We start from the raw sequence: 13684 nt of genomic DNA, 5'->3' as shown, positions 1-13684 counted from the left end.
CCCATGCCTTAGTAAGGGTGTGAACTCACCTTGGTTTGCTCGGTATGTTATTGCTTCTAGGGTTTATGAATCTCTAAGTCCGTTACACACGACCTAGGATATATTGCACATGATTCGATGTAAGTGTTTGAAATCAATTATCAATTAGGGTTTACAAATCTTGGCGTTCAATCAACTGTGTGTGATAATCGATTACATACTCATCTAACATGGATTGCACATAAACACAGTAATATACCACAATTACAGCAACATAGGCATCATATCATGCAGAACAGAACATAGTACATGCTGTTATTGTATCACACAGTACACAGATGGTAAAACTCAAATGTTAACACATTCAGGCAAGGTTCAACAAAGAAAGTCGGACTACATACCCATTCAATAACCTCGGGCCATTAACCATTAAACAAACTCGGTCCATTTAACCAATCAACAAACTCGGACCATTAACCATTAAACAAACTCGGTCCATTTAACATTATTAAATTCGGACCATTACCCATTCAACAAAACTCGGTCCATTTACATCATTAAACTCGGACCATTATTAATCCATTAAACTCGGACCATATGTAAACATTATACTCGGACCATATGTAAACATTATATTCGGACCATATGTAATCCATTAAACTCGGACCATATGTGATCCATTAAACTCGGACCATATGTGATCCATTAAACTCGGTCCAAAGGCAACCCATTAAACCCGGTCCAAACAATCAACATTAAACTCGGACCACACAATCACATTAAACTCGGTCCAAAGGATATCCATTAAACTCGGTCATAAGGTACCTCGGACATTCACGAATTATCATACAAACTCGGGCATATAAAAACCATTAAACTCAGACTATCAAATCATGAATAAACTCAGATAAACAATTTCTCCTACGGTCATTGGGATCATAACAGTTACGTTTTGCTATCATTTGAACAGGAAACCCTAAATTTATACGTCTGCAATACACTGATCAAAGCAATGACCACCATGTCTACATCTTACGCGTCACAATCATCAAGCAATTGATTATCTGACTAATCATCTTCATAACACAACAATCAACATCAATCAAAAACACAGAAGCATCATGTGAAGACTAGGGTTTGTACGCATTACAAGAATTAAGCATTGCTAACAATCAAACGATTAATAACAAATGATAACACAATTACCTTGGATGATTCTAGAGAAATAGAGAAATCGAAAGTGATGATTATCTTGCCAATGATGATGGTGATGATGATTGCTAGAGAAATGAGTGTACGTGCTTTGGTTTTTTTTGTGAAAAGTGATTAGTGAAGTTGAGATTAGGGTTAAGTATTTAGGATTTCACTAATTACCATTTACATCCCTAAGTATTATATTTTTCACATGCACACCATCTCATAACCATTTCCTAATTTTACCACCAAGTTCATATATTTACCAATTTCACAAATAACAAACAACTATGCACAATCCAATAATCAAAACATATATAATCCCATGGAAATCAATTGTGCAAATACACGACTAATCAATACATGAACATGCAATAAATACGAAATAGAATCTTGGAAATTCGAGTTGTCACATTATCCCCAACTTAAAAGAAATTTCGTCCCGAAATTTGGTACGCACTCACTGAGGAAGCTAGGTAAGTTACATCGTTCACTGGTTTTCCTGGGGTGTCACATCATCCCCCCGTTGATTTGGAATTTCGTCCCGAAATTCAGTAGTAGTAGTTTCAGCCTCAGTAGTAGGTGCATTGGTTTCGAATAACTGGGGGTACTTTTCTTTCATCTGGTCTTCGCGTTCCCAGGTGTACTCTGGGCCACGTTGGGAGTTCCAACGAACTCGAACAAGAGGGATTCTCTTGTGTTTGAGGACCTTAACATCCCGGTCCGTGATTTCAACTGGTTCCTCGATGAACTGCAACCGCTCGTCGATAGTGAGTTCCTTAAAAGGAATTATGAGGGTCTCATCTGATAGGCACTTCTTTAGATTCGACACGTGAAATACATTGTGAACTGCACCGAGTTCAGCTGGTAGGTTCAGTCTGTAGGCTACTGGGCTATTCTTTCAGTGATTTCGAATGGTCCAACATACCGTGGGTTGAGTTTACCTCGTTTACCAAATCGAACCACACCCTTCCAGGGTGAGACTTTAAGTAAAGCCCGGTCCCCGACCTGAAATTCCAATGGCTACTTACGCTTATTCGCATAGGCTTTCTGACGGTCGCGTGCTGCCGCCATGCGTCGTCGTATCTGTGCAATCTTTTCCGTGGCGTCCACTACAATCTCTGGACTCGTGATCTGACTATCCCCCACCTCTGCCCAACAGAGAGGTGACCGGCATTTACGTCCGTACAATGCCTCGAATGGAGCGGCTTGTATGCTGGTGTGATAACTGTTGTAACACGAAAACTCCACCAAAGGGAGCTGTTTTTCCCAGCCGTTGCCGAAATCGATAACACATGCCTGAAGCATGTCTTCAAGAGTCTGGATCATTCGCTCAGACTGCCCATCCGTCTGAGGATGATATGCTGTGCTCATGTCCAATCGTGAGCTGAAAGATTTGTGCATCGCTTGCCATAGCTCTGACGTGAATCGTGCATCCCGATCCGAGATAATGGAGATGGGCACCCCGTGCCTCGAAACAACTTCCTTAAGATAGATGTCTGCAAGAGTGGAGAACTTACAGGAAGTGTGCAGACTTGGTGAGTCGACCCACGATCCCCCATATAGTATCATTCCCACGTTGGGATCTGGGTAAGCCTGTAACGAAATCCATGGAAATTTCTTCCCATTTCCACTGTGGTATCCTGGGTTGCTGAAGTAGGCCTGAGGGTTTCTGATATTCAACCTTGACTCTGGCACAGGTCAAGCACTTGCCAACATAGGTGGCGATGTGGGCCTTCATGCTAGGCCACCAATAAGTAGTTCTGATGTCGTAGTACATTTTGTCCGAACCTGGATGTACCGAGTAGCGAGACTTATGAGCTTCATCCATCACAAGTTCTCGTAAGCCGCCATATAGTGGGACCCTAATACGTCCTGTCACATAGTAGGCATCGTCTTCCTTTTGTTCTAATCGTTGCCTTGAGCCACGCAAAACTTCATCCTTTACGTTTTCCGGTTTCAATGCTTCCACCTGAGCATCTCGTATTTGTGCAGGGAGATCAGACTGAATAGTGAGCTACAAAGCTCGTACCCGCCTAGGTAGAGTGTCTTTTCGACTGAGAGCATCACCCACAACATTGGCTTTGCCTGGATGGTACTCGATAGCGCATTCGTAATCGTTAAGCAGCTCGACCCATCGTCGTTGACGCATATTCAATTCCTTCTGCTTGAAGATATGCTCGAGACTCCTGTGATCGGTGTAAATTGTGCACTTGGTACCGTACAGGTAGTGTCGCCATATCTTGAGCGCGAAAACAACAGCTCCCAGCTCTAAATCGTGCGTCGTGTAGTTCCGTTCATGAATCTTGAGTTGACGAGAGGCGTAGGCAATAACTTTATCCCGCTGCATCAATACGCAACCAAGACCCTGTATCGATGCGTCACAATAAACCACGAAGTCATCTGTGCCCTCCGGCAGTGAGAGAATAGGTGCGCTGCAAAGCCTATCTTTTAGGTACTGGAAAGCAGTTTCCTGCGTGTTGCCCCATCGGTAGGCGACACCCTTCTGTGTCAGTAGTGTAAGCGGCTGAGCGACTTTCGAGAAATCCTTGATAAATCGTCTGTAGTAACCCGCCAAACCCAAGAATTGGCGTATTTCCGTTGGTGTACGCGGTGCAGACCAGTTCCTGATCGAACATTGTCTAGATAGGGTTCTGAATGCTGTCTTGGAGACGTCCTCATCCTGGACTCTCAGCTGATAATAACCAGACCTTAGATTAACCTTGGAGTAGTAACTCGACCTTTGCAACTGGTCGAATAAGTCATCAATGCGTGAAAGAGGATAACGGTTCTTCACTTTGACCTTGTTCAGTTCACGGTAATCAATTTCACATCCTGAAGGTGCCATCCTTCTTTTTCACCGGTAATTGGTATCTAATAGTTCTTGTAGCTCCCCAAGGCGAAGAGATAGGTCGGATAAATCCCTTATCCAAGATTCCTGGTAGCTGCGTCGATAGTTCTTCCGATTCTGGTGGAGCTAAGCGATACGGTGCTCGAGCTATGGGTGCTGCTCCTGGAGCGAGCTCGATTTGAAATTCGTCCTGATGATGCGGCGGTAGACCAGGTAAATCCTTGCGAGACACCTGAGGAAAGTCGCGTACAACTGAATGGTCTTCCAACTTCTTTTCTTTCGCTGATGTGTCAGTAACGAGAGCCAAAATTGCGGTGTGGCCCTTCCGCAAACATTTCTGAGCCTTCAAGAAAGAGGTGATGCCAACCTCGGCACCACTCTTGTCGCCTTGAACTTCGAGAGGTTCTTGACCAGAACGAGGAATGCAAACAATCTTTTCTTTGCATAGGATTTCTGCTTGCTGTTGCTGCTGGCGATTTCCGTGGGCTCCTGAATCCTTAGCTTCTGCTGTGCTCTGGCGATCACTATTCTTGTGCTGCTGCTGTGCTTGAGACCGAACGGTAGCTGAACCCTTGCTGGAATACCCATCCTATTTCCGCTTGTTGTCACTAGGAGTAGCGGGAGTAGTAGAAGTGGTAGCAGTAGTAATAGCGCTGATACAACTAGGCAACATGTTCTGTTCCACTGCCTGATCCGTGAGGCGATTAACAAGACGCTGAATGTCTTGGATATTGTTGTGGTTAGCCGATGAAGCATGGCTCTGAATCTCTGAGGCTAGACCCTTGAGGTACAATTCGATACGCTTGCTTGGAGGGTCCACCATGGTTGGACACAAGATGACCAGTTCGTTCGACTGTTTCGTATAAGCTTAAAGTTCTGACCCCGTCATTTTCCAATGGTAGAGCTCCACTCCCAACTTGTGGATGGCATCACGCGTGTAGTATTCCCTTATAATGTGTTCTTTGAATTCGTTCCATGGGGTGGCGTTAGCAGCTGCCAACCCTAGTATCCGTACTTGCGCGTTCCACCAGATTAGCGCGATTTCTTCCAAAGTACCAGTGGCATACTTGACCCTGCGAGCCTCAGGGCATTCGCACATTTCAAACACTGACTCTAGCTTCTCAAACCAATGGAGGAGTCCCACTGCTCCTTCTGTGCCACCGAATGTGCTTGGACGACAGTCCATGAAGTTCTTGAATGTGCAGACATGTTGCTGTGCGTTCCGACCCGTTGCGCGAGAAAGATAGGTCAAGGTTAAGCGCGAGAGTTGGGTCACGAGAGTAGGATCTAACATCCTAGAATAGGTTTGGAATAGCAGGTTATACCTCCTGCTTGTGCGGCTGCAAGTGCCGCAGCAACTTGTTCGTTAATGAGAGCCGTCAACTGGGCTTGAGTCATGTTAACACGTCCAGACATGATCGAACAGTAAAGGTAGCATAAGTATGAATGGTTCACGAGTAGTGCGATGACAGAAAAGTGTAGGCACATAGGTGTTCTCAAGCAATAACAAGTAGTGAGCAAAGTAATGTAAGCATACTACGAGCAAAGTTCTATGCAGTTCTAGCAAGCAGGTAATAAACATAAACCTTATTACCTAGGATGTCGAGTCTTGCACGTGGAGCGAAGCGTCGTTGTGGATCGTTGAGAGCACTGTTCAGGTTATAGTCTGGTTTTAATAAAAACGTTTTCCCATATTAAAACCAAGTTCTCTATAACCAATGGCTCTGATACCAATCTGTCACACCCCCAAAATCCACCTGCGGAGTATCACCGCTTGGGAGCGTGACTGACCAGGATCAAGCCACCAATCATATAGAACATTGTATAAAGTAAAAGTAATTGCAATATAATCCAAAACAAATCCATATGAAAGGTGTTTCCAAATCATAAGTAAGTTATCGTTGTTTAGCGGAAGCGTATTATTGTAAATCCCATAGTAAATAAGTATCAAATATCAAAAGTGTTTAACAAGATGATCACGATCCAAGCCCACAACGACCCGCTCCTCCATGTGCAAGCTCCATATACCTAACGACCTGCAAGGCATGTAACAGAGGATCAACAACTAGTTGAGCGAGTTCACAGAAAGTAAATGCGTAATAGTAAGTTCGTTTGTAACAGGTGGCTCTACTGCGCCGTTAGTACGTTCTATTGGTGGGGGTTTCCCACGTTGTATAACCACTAGACTACTCGTAACCATAAGTATCCTTCACAACCGAGGATAGTAATAAGCATAAGTATCCTTCACATCCGAGGATAGTAATGAGTATAAGTATCCTTCACATCCGAGGATAGTAATAAGTATAGGTATCCTTCACAACCGAGGATAGTAGTAAGTATAAGTATCCTTCACATCCGAGGATAGTAATAAGTATAGGTATCCTTCACAACCGAGGATAGTAGTAAGTATAAGTATCCTTCACATCCGAGGATAGTAATAAGTATAGGTATCCTTCACAATCGAGGATAGTAGTAAGTATAAGTATCCTTCACATCCGAGGATAGTAATAAGTATAGGTATCCTTCACAACCGAGGATAGTAGTAAGTATAAGTCTACGTAGATTGCAAGTATGTGTCCTGCACAACCGAGGACAGTGAATAGCATAAGTATGTGTCCTGCACGACCGAGGACAGTGGTGTGGTAGTCTAGTATAAGTATCAGTACGTATCCATTCAATCATATTCCTTCAATCCCATTCCCAAGCCTTTGGGAATCCCATGCCTTAGTAAGGGTGTGAACTCACCTTGGTTTGCTCGGTATGTTATTGCTTCTAGGGTTTATGAATCTCTAAGTCCGTTACACACGACCTAGGATATATTGCACATGATTCGATGTAAGTGTTTGAAATCAATTATCAATTAGGGTTTACAAATCTTGGCGTTCAATCAACTGTGTGTGATAATCGATTACATACTCATCTAACATGGATTGCACATAAACACAGTAATATACCACAATTACAGCAACATAGGCATCATATCATGCAGAACAGAACATAGTACATGCTGTTATTGTATCACACAGTACACAGATGGTAAAACTCAAATGTTAACACATTCAGGCAAGGTTCAACAAAGAAAGTCGGACTACATACCCATTCAATAACCTCGGGCCATTAACCATTAAACAAACTCGGTCCATTTAACCAATCAACAAACTCGGACCATTAACCATTAAACAAACTCGGTCCATTTAACATTATTAAATTCGGACCATTACCCATTCAACAAAACTCGGTCCATTTACATCATTAAACTCGGACCATTATTAATCCATTAAACTCGGACCATATGTAAACATTATACTCGGACCATATGTAAACATTATATTCGGACCATATGTAATCCATTAAACTCGGACCATATGTGATCCATTAAACTCGGACCATATGTGATCCATTAAACTCGGTCCAAAGGCAACCCATTAAACCCGGTCCAAACAATCAACATTAAACTCGGACCACACAATCACATTAAACTCGGTCCAAAGGATATCCATTAAACTCGGTCATAAGGTACCTCGGACATTCACGAATTATCATACAAACTCGGGCATATAAAAACCATTAAACTCAGACTATCAAATCATGAATAAACTCAGATAAACAATTTCTCCTACGGTCATTGGGATCATAACAGTTACGTTTTGCTATCATTTGAACAGGAAACCCTAAATTTATATGTCTGCAATACACTGATCAAAGCAATGACCACCATGTCTACATCTTACGCGTCACAATCATCAAGCAATTGATTATCTGACTAATCATCTTCATAACACAACAATCAACATCAATCAAAAACACAGAAGCATCATGTGAAGACTAGGGTTTGTACGCATTACAAGAATTAAGCATTGCTAACAATCAAACGATTAATAACAAATGATAACACAATTACCTTGGATGATTCTAGAGAAATAGAGAAATCGAAAGTGATGATTATCTTGCCAATGATGATGGTGATGATGATTGCTAGAGAAATGAGTGTACGTGCTTTGGTTTTTTTTGTGAAAAGTGATTAGTGAAGTTGAGATTAGGGTTAAGTATTTAGGATTTCACTAATTACCATTTACATCCCTAAGTATTATATTTTTCACATGCACACCATCTCATAACCATTTCCTAATTTTACCACCAAGTTCATATATTTACCAATTTCACAAATAACAAACAACTATGCACAATCCAATAATCAAAACATATATAATCCCATGGAAATCAATTGTGCAAATACACGACTAATCAATACATGAACATGCAATAAATACGAAATAGAATCTTGGAAATTCGAGTTGTCACATTATCCCCAACTTAAAAGAAATTTCGTCCCGAAATTTGGTACGCACTCACTGAGGAAGCTAGGTAAGTTACATCGTTCACTGGTTTTCCTGGGGTGTCACACATTACCTCTCCAAGAGTATAGCATTCATTAGTGACTACGAAGAAAAACAGCAGACCTTGGTTGGCATACATAAAATCGTTAAACACTTAATTAAAGTCAACCAAGAAGTTTTAAGTGAATGCAAAGAAAAATGGAGTCACCCCGACGTATTTCCTTTGGTTTATGGCTACTTTGGAATCATCCATGGAACTTCGGTACTTTACAGTGAGTTTTTAAAGTTACTTAAAGCTGCATCTGACAGCTGGTTGACTGTAAAGTTGGCATTGGAGCAAATTGTGGCAAAAATTAGAACAGAAAACGATTACGGTTGTAAAGAGATGCTAGAACAGCTTAATGATCTTGAAGCTGCTAAAGGTATCAGGTTTTGTGATGATTTTTTCACATTATTTGCATTTATTTGTATGCGAATAGTTTCTTTTTCAAGGCACTTATATGACAAGATCCAAGACATGAAAAAGTGCAAGTCAATGATAAGATTGGAGGAAGTATCAAGTATAACAATCACAAGCATTTTCCGTGTTCTGAGTACATATATGTGTACTGACAAGCAATTGCAAGAGCTGAGAAGGGCGCATTCATATCATATGTGGTTAGATGTGTTCACATGGCATTTGCCTGCCATAAGACGTGGAAGTGAGTTGCGTATCGGCGATTTTGAAGTTAATGCAGTCGTTCTACAAGAATTGAAGATGAAGATGGATCCGTTTGCTTCTTTTACTCGTGAGAATGAGGAAGAGATAATGATTGTAATAAATAAGCTTGAGAAAAGGATGAATGAGATCTTAATGACCATCGAAGATATGCGTAGAGATGCTCATCTATATAGCCTTGATATAAGGGAGGCAGGGATTGCTTTGAATCAATTTATTGTGGATAGTAATATACAGTTGTCTGTTACTGGAGTACGGTTCTTGCTGCTTAATGAAGAACAACAATATGAAAGTCCTGTGAGTGAGGCGATGACCATTTTGTATCGAGCAACTTTATTTCTAATTCACACTGATTTAAATAGGTATATATGTGCTTGTGAAAAAGCTGATGATTCGAGCCTCATCTCCTGTCATTCCATCATCCATGACAACACCAGATGTATAATAAAAATAATCTGTGACCCCAGGCCGAAAGTGGGAGAAAGAAGGTCCCTGGATGACATCCATAAAGTAATTACATGTCTACATGAAATTAACCAAGAAGGTTTCACTTTCATAAGTGAGTGCAAGGAAGAATGGAGGCATGATCCACAGGTGTTTGATTTAGTGAATGACTACCATAAAATCTACCTTCAAACATCTCAACTTTACCAAGATTTTGTAAGGTTTCTTAAAGGCCAATGTGACAGCCGGTTGGGTATAATCTTGACATTGAAAGAATTTGTGGTAAACGGGAGACAAGATGATTATGAAGACATATGGAATCTTAATGGTGATGGAAGGCTTACGCTTTCTGGTGATTTTTTGAAATCGTTAGTATGTACATGTGAGCAAGCAGTTGCTTTTGCCAGACATATTGATGAAGAGGTCCAAGAGTTGAAGTCAGTGAAGGTGTTGGCCAAGGTATCAAGCGGACTTATTGCAGGGGTTTTCAGTGTGATTACTGCTTATATGGTTGAATACATATCCTTCTCGTGGACTGCAGAGAAACATTTAACTTGGGTGTGGTCACATTTAATCCGATGCTTCACATGGAATAGTCCTCTAAGGAATATTCCAAAGATGGTTATAAATGACTTTTTGGACATTGATTCTCTTCTATGTGAAGTGAAGGGCAGAATTGATTCTTTTCCATCTGCAGTGACGTACGGAACGGGAGTGTCTTCTTTTGCCGTTAAAGAGGATATGATGACTCTATTAGATAATGCCGCGAAGAAAATGGACAAGTTGTCAGTGACTATTGAAGAAATGAGTAGGCATGCTGATACGTGTAGTGCTGATACAATTGAGGCAGGAATACGTTTGGAATTAAACTAGTCGGCTACCCGCGCGATGCGGTGGCGGTGGCGGTTTACCATAGGATACTCGTTTCTCGTGATATATTGTATAATACTTAAGTTAGTTTTCTTACTCGTGATATGTTGGTTTATCAATTGGGACACAGGGCAAACCAATTTCTAAAAAAAAAAAGTAGAAACGTAAACACAATGGTGCCTATAACTAAAATATTAAAAAAGGTACTTTGAACTAAAATTTTATGTGGTTGATAAAGACAGTATCAATATAAGAATTCATAGAACATGCTCTTTTGGTCAAAATAGCCAAACACTTAAATGATAAGGATTCAAACTAAGGTATATTGTCAATCGTAGCTAATGGGAATGAATTCGAAGTAGACACAAGTTGTTACTAAAATTGTGAAAAGAATAATGAAAAGTTAACGAACGGAAGTTATTACTAAAAAATATATAGTAATGTAGAGAAAAAAAGTAGCACACCTACGTGTATTTGGGAAAAAACGATAAACGATCACGTTGTATGCCAGTTCATTATAAATCATATTATGTGTATTTGGGAAACGAACAGTGCTAAAAACTCAGATCCTATCATCTAAATTCTAAAGGTCATCTTAACCTTCTGTTTAAGGTCTATACGCCAAGGCACCATGTATTCCATACAATTCCATGAAAAGAGCACAAACTGGAAACAAGTGAGTGGTATATGATGCATTATTGTAACAGTCATAGGTGATGCAATCTGCTCCATTCACTATCTAACAAATCAAAAGTAGTTTAAAACACAGGTAAGCAAAATCATAAGCAGACACAAATCCACCTTTTCAAGTTCACAATGATTGTCAAGAGTCTGGATCAATAACTTTCGGCTACAAACGGTTCCGTATAAAAAATCAAAACGTTCCCATAGTTGAGAAATATTAAATGGTTCGAACACTAAATTGTACCACGATATCTGAAACATCAAGAACTTGAGCAAAGAATCTCCATAGGAACGGCATCGCTGGATCTGATTGAACTCAAAATGAAGTGATTTCCTTATATTCTGATATTATAAAAAAAAAAAAAAAAAAAAAAGCATAAGAAAGGATTCACCAAATGCTAGAAAGAACTAACTTAATAATCACTTGCCAGTTTCTTGCATGATTTTCAAGCTTTCGCGATGGCGCTCTTCAAGAACTCGAGTACCACCAATTTCCTTTAGCAGATCAAGCCGTTCTGAATCTTTTATCAAGGTCAATGACGCTATCTACCAAAATGCATGATTATTAATAATTATATTATATATATATACAATACCTCACCCATCAAAATCAGACCAAAGAGACACCATACCTTCCCCTCTGCACAACATAATACAGATTAAAAGTCCATGGGTTGAGCAGGTTTAAAATCTCCCAAAGTGTATGTTTAATGTATTAAACAAAAACTTTATGAATTATTTTATAAAAAAGTTGTTTATTTATTGTAATAATGCAATTATCATAACCACATATAACATATTAATAAAAAAGAAAAAGAAAAGAAAAAAATACATTTGACTTTGTTGGACGAAAGGTGTTTCGGACTTTCGGCTCCACCTCAATCTGACACAACTCATACGAAAATGACTTTGGCCACATTCCCACCTCTATGCTTACTGATACAATGCTTACCCAATAATTCATAGACTCGTATTTGGAGAAAACAACAAAGCTAGTTACTTGTCTACCAGGAACAGGGGAGGTAACATGAAGAACTCCAGAGCAACCAGCAAAGGCGGCACAAAGTCTTTCAAAGTCCAACAAATCTGCCTGGAAAGATGCAGCCTCTCTTTAGCATTCTCCAACTTCTTCAAATGACCATTCTTTGACTCATCACCTTTATATCAATTACATAAACCATCAGTCAGAGCAATATCGCGGTCATTCAAATAGAAACGGGTCGATTAAGTCAGATTCATAACCAAGTAAAACAACGATAGATGGTTAATAGAAACTTTACTTGATAATTTGAAGAAGAAAGTAATCGAATTACAAGAATATGAAGTAAAACCAGAAGTTAAAGTTTGACTAAATCAACGTTGTGAACAAAAGAAAACAAAATTCCACCCAAACCAAACCATTCTTGGTCCGTTTAATTGGTTTGGCCAAGTGGACTAACAGAGCTGGTTTGGTTCGTAAAATTGGAAATTGATCTTACCTGTTTGGCCAACATTCTGTAGCCCGATTTGGCCTAACAATAGACTATGTCCTCCTTTCCAATGTTGTGAATAGAAGATAACACTGATTTTTTTAAGCATAATGATTACATAAAGATACAGTTTAAAAAAAACCAAACCTTGGAAAATAGTAGAATTCCTCGTTGCGGCTGCGCTCGCTGAGCCGATGCGGCTGCGTTCGCTGCGGTTGCGCTGGCTGCAGCGTTGTGGCTGCGCTCGCTGCGGTTGCGTTGGTTGCAGCGTTGGATTGCATCTACTCAACCATGTAAATCAACTAATAATATATGCGATGTGAAGACTATGGTGGAGCGGTTTGTAGGTTGTTTGGTGAGAGTAGGAACCCGGGTCCGAGCCCCGTTTCCACCAATTTTGAATTTTTACCCATGGCATTATAGCCTAGTGGTATTGGGGGTGGGACAAGGCTTATGACCATTAGGTCATAGGTTCGATTCCACAAAGGGGGTTTTCCCAGATTTATTGGGTTTCCTCCTGAATTAGTATATAGGCATTATTATTGCCTAGTGGAGATGGATATGATCGGGTGGTTCTGCTGGTGACACGATGATACTCCAGTGGTCCGTCAGTGATCCAAATTTGCCGTTAAAAAAAAAAACTAATAATATATGCACATCGAAGATATGAATTTGAGTAACATCTTACCAATAGTCTCGTTCCCCAAAAATCTCTAGCCAAAAAATTCAAACACCCACGCGATGCTTAATGGATTTACATAGAGTTTCCCACATTTATAAAAGGAAAGCAAAAAGGGGGCACACTAGCCAACCTAAACCCTATTTTGTACCACTGGTACCCGCGTCATCTTGGCCGCCGCTAGCGGGATTTTCCTCTTCTGCATCGGCATACAGCATCCGCAACCGGTCAACGTAATCCGCAGCCTCTAAACATTCGTCCAACTTCTCCACACAAGAGAGGGACGTATCATAAAAGGAGGCTACAGCCGCGTTAAGGTGACCTTCGGTGTCCACATCACGAAACCCGGATCGCTCTGCGGTAAAACCGCCTTCAGACATGACGTTCATATGACTGACACAGCGGCTATAACCAGCTTTAAAACCGGCATCGCGGGCACGTTCCTTGACCAAGTCCAAA

The sequence above is a fragment of the Helianthus annuus genome, chromosome 4, assembly GCF_002127325.2.
Source record: "Helianthus annuus cultivar XRQ/B chromosome 4, HanXRQr2.0-SUNRISE, whole genome shotgun sequence".
Lineage (NCBI taxonomy): Eukaryota > Viridiplantae > Streptophyta > Magnoliopsida > Asterales > Asteraceae > Helianthus > Helianthus annuus.
Note: the sequence above shows the minus strand (reverse complement) of the source record.